The 10,130-nt window shown below is 36.2% G+C and overlaps 1 protein-coding gene across 13 annotated transcripts in view; it reads right to left on the reverse strand.

The window, feature by feature from the left end:
• Window positions 1–10,130, reverse strand: part of SOX6 (SRY-box transcription factor 6) — a 370,587-nt gene that overhangs the window by 230,948 nt on the left and 129,509 nt on the right. The gene's annotated exons all lie outside the window — the stretch shown is intronic.

Consider the following 10,130-nt stretch of genomic DNA (forward strand, 5'->3'; position numbering starts at 1 on the left):
AAACACTATCATTTAAAATTTCTAGTAAGATTAACTGCAACTGTTAAAACAATCATTAATAAACCTGAAAAGGGACAGCTAAAATATATTAGTTATTTTCCCAGGTCTTAGTAACTCCAGAATATCCTTGACACCGAAATTGCTGAGAAACTAAGGAATAAGATCTTCACCTTAATTGCTTTTTAACAATAATTGATTTCATACCATTTCTTTAAAAATGCACAAATCAGTTAACATAGGAAACCACATGAGCATTTTTCAAATTAGCAAATCATTAACTTGCTAGTACTGTTTCTACAGACAAATAAATACTGATTAAAGGGTCTGGAAATCTGAGACTAACAGTTAAATTTACAAATCTGTCACATGCTTTCATGAATATTACAGTGAAGGAAATATCAAGTGCAAAGAAAAATAATTAAGTTAATTCCAATTTAAACAGTAGTTTTTATGTAGCAGCCTGTGTTTCACATAGGATTTAACAGCTAATGCTAAATTTCTCACAATTAATGAGGGAGTTCAGATTTAGTATCCTACAGTGAAAAAAAAATTAATATAGGATCAACTAATCTAATTATGTACAGTTCAATATGAAAGTATTACAAGCTTTGAAGTGCTCTGAAACATATTACAACACTGATACCTATTTAGAATAACTATTCTGTAAATAGAGATAATCCTGCCTCTTAAACTCGATACTGGTGGGGGAAAAAAAGGTTTGTGTTTTCTTTAGGGAAGCCTAAATGTAAGTGGGAGTCTAACATGAGTGTTGCCAATAAGCAGAACCGAGGAATTTAAACCGTGCGTTGCATTCTTCCTATGCTAAAGAATTTGTGTTGATGCTACAGAGAACATGCCAAGAGTTCAGCAACCGGCATTATCGTGTGCACTTCAAAAGGTTCTGGCTCATAATTGCTATGATCCAAGATAAAATAAAAGGTTGCTTTCCCTTTTCTCATTAAAGTAGTCACGTTAATGCAATCACTCACATGAAAATATAAGTCATGCTTTGCGTAATTTGAAAACCCGACATGAAAACCGAAAGTCACAATAAAGGTTTTTCCTTTCTTTCACCTTCTCAACAGATCTCATTCCTCTCTCATACTGAACGAGCTTCTGTGTAAAGCAAGAGCTATGGCTGTTTCTTCACCATAAATTAATCATGACACAAAACTAGAAATGAAAATGTCTCTTAAGAATAATTTCAACTACAAACTGCACCAATGAATAATACTGCACAATCCTAATTAAACACAACTCTGCAGCTGCAAAAATAGGCTGAATATGTCCAAAGCTATGAGTTGGCTTTAAAGGCTGGTTTGTTAGGGACTGTTTTCTTAAGGAAGGCTGGGCCCTCAGTCTTAATCAGCCAATAAATTATTTCCTGCAATTACATTAAATAGAAAATTATCTTCAAATTGGGAATGTTAATTGAAAATCAAAATTCAGACTGAAGTTTAGAAATTACATGCTGAATATAATTAGTCTAGAAAGGCTTCACCTCTATTTCATAAACAGGCTTTTGGTGTTTCCCCAAGTGACCATTCAGCAAAGCTATCTACTGGTAATGCACTGTAAGGGAAGCATTTTTTTCCTTGACACGTACACTAATATACCTTCCTCTTATTCATGATGTTTTATACACAATTCAATAAAAATCTCCATTCAACTGCTGTGAAGTTGATTACATAAAGGGACTTTGTTAATATTAAAAATAAATTTATAAAAAGTCCCATTGACTAATAATCTCAAGCCACACCCAGCAACTTTTTTCTGTACTGGAGCAAGAGGACAGACCAAGGGTAGGGTTCAAGTGCTTCCTAGCTCCACCCACCACTTCTCCCCAGTGCTACATAATGGACAGACACCTTCCATGCTGCACTTTAATCAGTCACCCATAGCCTTGGAGCCTGGAAGGGAAGACAGGCTGGGGCAGGTCTCCCAGGCACTTGCTTTTCTCATGGCATAATTTTTAGGGGTGTGTTTCACTTCTATTTTCTCCAAAGCTTTGTTAAAACAACTAGATTTAATGGTAACTTTTTGGTTGTTAGATTAAAAACATTGGGTTTAAAAGGACAGATGTGTAGGGACCTGTTAGATTAAGCCCTCCACATTCTTTTGCCAGCACAATCATTAACTCAGTGAATATACTTCATTTTTACATGGCTTCCTAAGGGTGTCCAGTTATGCCTGGGTTTGCAATCAGGAAAGCAGGGCAAATTTAAACTCTGCAGATGGGTGTTATCCAGCCATTTGGGAGAATTCTAAACACATGATTCCATCAGGTCAAAAGGCAGAGTTCAGTCAATAACTCCAAGGTCTCATTCAATTCCAGTGGAGAAGACTCTGGCCCAGTTGAGTAGTTTATGTTTATGATAAAATTAAGCTGTAGAGCAGCGTGTTGTGTTAAAATATTTCAATGTTAAAATATGAGCATGAATAGCAGTCAAATTTTAAGCCATAACAACTTCCCAATTTTATATTTAAAATATTCAAAATGCATTTGCTAAAATCCCTGCTGAGAGGAGGAAAAAAAAAATCAATATTCATAATAAATAAGGCTTGTAAAACTTGTATCAGAAATTTACTAATTTCCATTATAATTTATTTTATTTTTTTTTCCTGCTATTATCAATTAAACTCACTGGAATGATTTTTTAAAAAATAAAAAAAAAAAAAGTTTCTGATAAAAAATATCTCCCTAGTTATAACCCCTGCAAACAGGGGTTTATAATGGAAGTGCTGACACAACCCTAACTACAGCAGCGCAAATGGTGCCGCTATAATACACAAAATCAAGTTCTATTATTCTAAACTATCCTCGCTCGGGGGGTTTTCTTTACTGTGCTCCCAGACAAACTGCTGAAGCATGAAAAATTTAAATGCAATCAAGTGGGTCCAATTCTACTTTACTAGAACAAGTGTCTACAGTGGTACAATCTTAAAAGAAGATGCAACAGATTTGTTTGGTGCTTTTCTTTCTTTTTTCTTTTTTAGCTGTTTATTTATAATACTGTGCAGTGGAGATAAAATAAGAGAGGAAATTACACTCACATTATATCAGTATATTGATTACACAGCACACAATCAGAAAGAAAACTACATTGTGAAATTGTTGCTTTGGTTAAATTGACAGATTAGCTGAACACAGCAATCACTGAAGGTGGAAAATATATCTAATGGGTATGAGAAAAGGTTGGAAAAGGCCCTAATTAACTGAAGTCCTATCACCTACTCAATTCTGAGAATTTAAAAAAAATACTTGATCCATATTTTCCAACTCTAGAATAAATTCTACCTCATTTTGAATTTGAGACATAAACACAATGTGATAATTTATCAAAAGGTCAGTAAACCTAAAGGATTGGACCCCAACTTCAGTCAGCCTCAAGTAGAAAAGCTAAAATTGAACTGCTACAGGCTTTTTTACCTACAAAAACCTAAACACAATCCCAAACAGCTTCACTTGCTATAAATATGACCTGATTTTTTATTTGAAACCAGAGAAGAAATTCTCTCTGCCCTAAAGAAGACAGCCAGTCAGATTGACAAAATGTTGGTTTTTCTTTTTTTCCTACATCCAGTGTGTTATACCTTTCTAAATGCAAATGCTAATACTTTTTTTTTTTGTCTAAGGTTTTCCTCAAATTCTTCAAAAATTCTTATCCACTTTTTCAAAACAATTAGCTGGTAGTCCTGACATGAAAGGCTTCCAAAGCCTGAAAAATCTTCCATCCCTGTTGACTGCTCAAGTGATTAAATGTTACAGTAGAAATTAAGGCAAGACGTGGAGTTTCAGCTGCCAGACATTTCAGAACCAAGCCACGAAGTATAACAACAGATAACAACAATGCAATGGCCCAGACACTGTTCCAAAAACATATAAACTGAGCAATAACAACAGATCTATGACAAAGCAGACTTATAGTTGGCTGGGGATTCTCCCTTCTGCTCTGCTCCACCCTCACAAAGCATTCATAAACCTAAAGGCATGTCTACACTGCAGCCACATAAATGACTGCTTTGTAATGCTCAGATATCCAAACTAATTTTAAACAAGCTTGCTTCTGATAGCTCTCCAACTACAGTAGCATGGTGCTCAGATGGCCTAATTCATCCTGCTTTAGTGACTGCAGCAGAGACATAACCCAGGTCTACAGCTCCAACAGTAGATTGGAATCAGATTAGATTAGAAATATATTCGCTTACAGAGCTTTTATGAACAGTCTCCATTCCTTTTCCCCAAAGTGCCAGATTAAAGTACTTAAGTGCATGATTAACTGTAAGTATGCAAGCAGTCCACTAATTTCAAATTGGACTACTCAGTTTCAAAAAGTTAAGCACATGTCTAAGTGCTTTGGTGACTCCAGAACTAAATAAATTAAAAGAAACCATTTTTAGAAGTACTCATAACCTTTTAAGCATTTCCTTCTAAACTTTTATGCTAACCTGGTGTTCAGAACTAAAAAAAAAATTTAAAAAACATAAAGAAATCAGCCACAGCATCTTATCCCTTCCCAAGTTTTAAAATGTGCATACTCCTCTCATAATTTTAAACATTGTTACATTGTTAAAGGACCCTCCCTCACAAATCATCACTTTGCTTTGGGGTATATTAGATGCATTATAGCTCAGATAGACTTAAAGAAAAATGAATGTGTTTTGGCAAGAGCCAAAATATTTTGCAGTTCTGCCTTGTAAAATAATGTTGTGTAGGCAGAACCCAGCAACGTAACTCACTGTAAAGCTAATGCTGTAATCTTGATGCCATCTTCGAATAAACAGCTATTTCCTAAAATTATGAAAGCTTGTCTCTCTTTTCAAGGAGAATTAGGAACACAATTGAACAGTTAGTAAAAGATTTTGTACTCCTGGGGCCCCACACCACAACATAAATCCCTCTGCACAAAGCCCGAATAGCTCGAGAAGGCTGCAATGGGAGAGAATCTCTGTTTCTGTTCCTGGCTCTGAGTCACAGCAAGGCCTCAGGCCAATCAACTCAACTCCCTCAAGCTCTTCCTTGGCTTCATTTTGCAGGAATTCTACATGAATTAGTTACATATAGATCATAAACAGCACTGCAAGATTAGAGAGTTTATGGTAATCGCAGGAACCACCTTGGAAATAAAAGGGCGGGAGGGGGAGTGGAAGCAAATGTGATTCAAGAAATGACAGCTAAAATGTTAACTGAGCACCCAAATCTCTGGCTGAAGTAAGCATCAAGCTAAGCAATACACCCACGGCTTCCAAGATACACACTCAGCTATTCTTGCATTTGTTTTTCCAATCCAGGCAAATTACCCTTCTGCTAATAGATACGAATCCAAATCACAAAGTTTGACTTCAGATTCAGACTTCCTCAAAGCTCAGAGGGAAGAACTTTTATGGTATTTCTTCTCCTTTGAAAAAAAAAAAAAGAACATGAACGGGAAAAAAAAAAAACCAGCATCTTGGAATTTTTTGGAAAGTCATTTTCTTATGTTCTGCCATTAGAGTGACCTTCCCAGCCATGCAGCCACAGTGAACTACTAGGATTAGTGAATGAGCTCTTGTCTCTTTATCTACTTCTTGAAAGCATCAAAATGGACACACCAAAAGAGCCTCACAACCCCTCTGGACTTGTCAGTGAAAATCCAAAATGTCTGTTTGGATTCATAAATGCCAAAATCACAACCTATCTTTTTTAGCAATCTAAATACTCCACCCTCTTTATCCCCTACCAGAAACTTTCACTGAAAATGCCTAAGGTGAACGAACCCACATTGAACACAGTAAAAGAGCAGTGAAAGAATAGTCACTTGGCACCTGGGATGTGCTCATCTTCAGTCACAGTAGTTAATATTTTCTATAGTTTATATTTAGCTGACAATATTGCTGTCACATTATTTAAACAGCTTGAGACTGTTCTTTGGACTGGAGCTCATATGCCCTGGAATGCTTTGACTCATGAATTGTTTCTCCTGATAATGTTACATCACGTAACCACCTCTGTTTAATTGGTTGGTATTAGCTTCTCAGTGATGGCTGCCTTTAAAGTCCTATGACTGGGCCATGTGTCTCTGGATATCCAATTTCTTACTGTTGGAAAAAGAAAAAAAAAAAAAAAGGCAGTACTGACTTCCAGCTATCTTTACCAATAATTATGGGAACAAGAGTGAGCATGCCAAGAATTTATCCATCAGCAACTTATTAGGATTTGTTTTTCTAGGCAGCAAGTAAGAGAAAATACAATATAAATAAAAGCAATCCTTAACAATAAAATTAGAAAACGATGCTTGCTATAAATAAGCACTAATCCACATATTTTTATGGGTCAGAATTACTTAATTGTTTATCTGAATGATTATATAAATGGTTTTGATAAATGATGCCTAAAAACACTAAAATAAGAAAAACTTATTTTAGCATGTTTAGACTTTGAGACTTTACACAGAAGACAAAAATACTTTTTTTTTCCTCCCTTAAAAAGACACTTAAGAAGTTGTTCTAATAACTGAAAATCTTCCTGATCACACTTAGACCTGGTGGGCATAAGTTCCTGAAAGGTTCATTAAATCCCTTCAAGGCTCCACTAGAAACATGCTCCAATGATAAGATACAGTATTCTTATATTATTTCCCTCCTAGGATACATTTTCAGGAGTTGCCTAAAATTCCATGTGATGAGTTAAACAGTTAATTTTCAGTCCTGCAGGTGTGAAAGGTCACATGCCATCTCTCTGCATTTCAGAACAGAAATATCAATACAGCCAGACTTCTTTCCCCCCCTCCCATTTCCTACTCTCTCCTTTCCATATTTTTAGTTCTCAGCTCTAAGTCAAACCAAACAGCTCTGCAGACAGAGAAATGAAGTATCAGTTTCAGGCTCACCTGTAGCCTGTTGCACTAAAGCACCAAATTAGAACCTCCATGTAACACAAAACAATGGCTCTGCAGCTCAGTTACAGATTTTTCCTTTTAATAAAAACCTTACGCTACAAGCCTAAAAACATTTCTAGCAGGCAAAACATTTCTGATTCAGTAGAGGTTATGCAAGCATCAAAGCACTTAAATATAGGTGCCAAACCACATTGCCAGGAGCTCTTAGTATTGTGAAGTACTGTTACCTGACAGCTCAGTGAATATAAAATTGCTTGTTTCTCCAACTGAAGACAATCAAATTGTCACCTTCCATTGTAATAACACACAACTTGAGATCAGCAAAGTGCCAACACAATTACCAGGAAGAAACAAAATGTAACAAAAAATATCAGATCTAAAATTCTCTAAAGGGTAAACACTTCCATCTGGCTATTCACACACACACACAAAAAAAAAAAAGAAATATGAGAGATTCAGATGAGAGATTTTATTCTCACTATCAAATATCCTAGTTAATTTAGCAATAAGATTTATTTATAAAATAGAAAAAATGGCGAAAGGAGGTGATTCATGAAACACTAAAAATAAACACAGGTCAGAACTGTGCTGGGATTTTACTTGCGCACATTTAAAGTACTGCAAGGGTCAGCAGAGCTGCTGCTAGGGACGAGCATACATATCTGTACTGTTGTTATTATAAACTCATATATGTGAGGTTTCATAAAAATTAATTCTAACTGGCACACGGCGTACTTTGGCGCAAGCTACACATGACGTGCCACTTTTATTTGTTTATTTAAATGACTTCACTCTAAGAACTGAAAATGAAGTTTGAACTGCAGTCTGCCTCAGAACTGGGACTTTCAGGATATTAAAAACTGAGGAAAACCTTTGAAGGAGGTAATCTGAATACATGAAAAATAGCATTTTCACCATATATTTCTTGAGGTTATTCAGCAAGTGGCCTAAATATTCAGGAGTGAAATTTGCATTTTGGTGATGCAGAGATCTAATAACTAGAAATTGTTTTATATCTACAGTAGCTCTGGGCATCCTATAAACTACAAAAGAGTGTCCTAGGTAGGATATATACATGGAAAGCTATTTTCATCTAGTTCACAGAAATGAAACAAAACTTAAACCCTTCTTGAAAAATTTGCACTGTAGGGTGATATAATGGATTATCTCTTCTGTGTTGACATTCCATTCACTACTAACACACACAAAGTTCCTGTGCATTTCTTGAAGAAAATGCACATCACCTTCACATACTCTTTAAGGTTTCCCCAGCTGTGGGCAAGTTAGAAAAGAAAAGAGCAGAGCCAAGACTCAGCCTTTGACATCAGCGTTTCTCTGAAGGACTATTAAGGAATGGCAGTAATGGTCAAGGAGATTTTTTTCCACCCTGCACAGCTGCACCAGAGCCAGATATAACTCTAGCCCTTTGGCTAAAGCAGGTACAAGGACTACTTAAACACATTGCTAGCCTTGCAGAAGAGGATAAGGTGCAGCTCCACATATCCAACCAGGAATTTCTGCTGTGTCTTGTCTCAGGTGCCTCATCCACAGGAGCTCAGGTGCAACATAGAAAAGCTGGATTTTCCAACTGCAGCCTGCTCCCAGGCTTTGGCCTTTGATGGATGCTCTTGTGCACTGCACTCAGTGACAAAACACAGCAGGAACAGAGGAAGAAAGGAAGGTAGCAAAAACCCAAAACTAATTTAAAGGCCCAAGTACTTTGATCAGATAAAACATAACTAGACACAATGCCCATTTTTGTGCAACTTTGGGAAGTTCTGGTTTCTGTTCAGGGTCCTTACAATCAGGCTTTTCGAAGGCAGCATTGTGCACAATATTGCTTTGTTTTGGACTGAGGTCTATGCAATATGATCATTACCTGTGTGCACAATGGGAACCCCAAAATGTGTTCATAGACCCCTGCAGGAGCCACCTCATTCAGCAGAGAGCTGCAGCTACTTCTGGGAGAAAGAAGCATTCTGTTCAGAAAAAGATCACACACCTAGCTAAATCTACTCAGGAAATATTTGAGAAATACCCTTATTTGATGGGCAGTGTGGCCAAGGACAAGGGTGGAAATATCTCTCTTATTCCCCCCAAATTCTCCACTGCTTGGGCTGCTTTTCTTTTTATTTTAATTACCTTCACTACAAAAATATGAAGAAAAAAGATAAATAATTACAACACTCTAAGAAATCAAATAAAGTACAACAAAACATTTTCTCCTCTATTAATTAAGGTAATCAGCTGCTATTAAGTGCAAACAATTTAAAGTTCAATTTATTGAGACTTTGAACCTCCTATCCTTTCACCAGTTCCACAGGTGAAATATCTACCAATTTTAACTGACTTAAAAAAAGCCTGAAATAATAAGACATTGTTATTCAAAGACTTAGCATGACATACTTAATATCAAATATTTTAGCTGTTATTTAGTTTTAAAAATAAATTGTTTAATACTAACCAGATTCCCAAATAAAGCTCTCTATTTTTTAAGGAATCCACTGAGGCATCTAAGGACTAGGCACTAAAAAGAATCAGAGAACATTAAAAAGTAATCATCACAGGAGAAACTTACACCACTTCACTATTCAGCTTGAAGAGATCAAGCAGCAGCAGTCCCTGCATGCAGCACTCTGAAACTGCATCAGTTGCAGAGCAAACTACAAAACTCCCCCTGTCTTTTGGTTTCAGTTCTGTAATGCACCACAAAAGTGTTAAAAATAAATAAAAATCCGCAGTAATTGAGGACCCTCCACTATCCCACCTCCATGGAAGGTTATAGAATACAGCATCTGCTCTCTGAGAAGGAAACATGCATATCAAAATCAATCATAAGGGTAAAGGTGAAGAGTGCTCAGGCTCGGAATTGCTCCACATTTCAGAGTGTTCAAAGTTCAGTGTCAGTAATTTTAAATGTGTTAAAGAACACAATGAAGAACAACTGTCAGAGGACAAAAGAAAACACAGGCCAGCACATGAACCAAAGGCTTAGATTAAGTTGTTTCCAAATAATTAGAAAGTAAAAAGACTAATGGTCTAAAATGCAGGCTTTAAAATATTGTCAGTGATTTTAAATATTTTTTACCATTACCCTGCACATCCAGTTAGATCCCCTGCAAGTGATTTTAGCTAAAAGGCTAAGATATCCTTTCATAACTTGTGATGTAGCATGTTTACCATTGAAATATATGGTGCCTTATTGTGGTTTTCATCTCTGACCCATTTTTTCCGATATATTAAGGATAAAAC

This window comes from Agelaius phoeniceus, chromosome 6 (assembly GCF_051311805.1).
Source record: "Agelaius phoeniceus isolate bAgePho1 chromosome 6, bAgePho1.hap1, whole genome shotgun sequence".
NCBI classification, from domain to species: Eukaryota; Metazoa; Chordata; class Aves; order Passeriformes; family Icteridae; genus Agelaius; species Agelaius phoeniceus.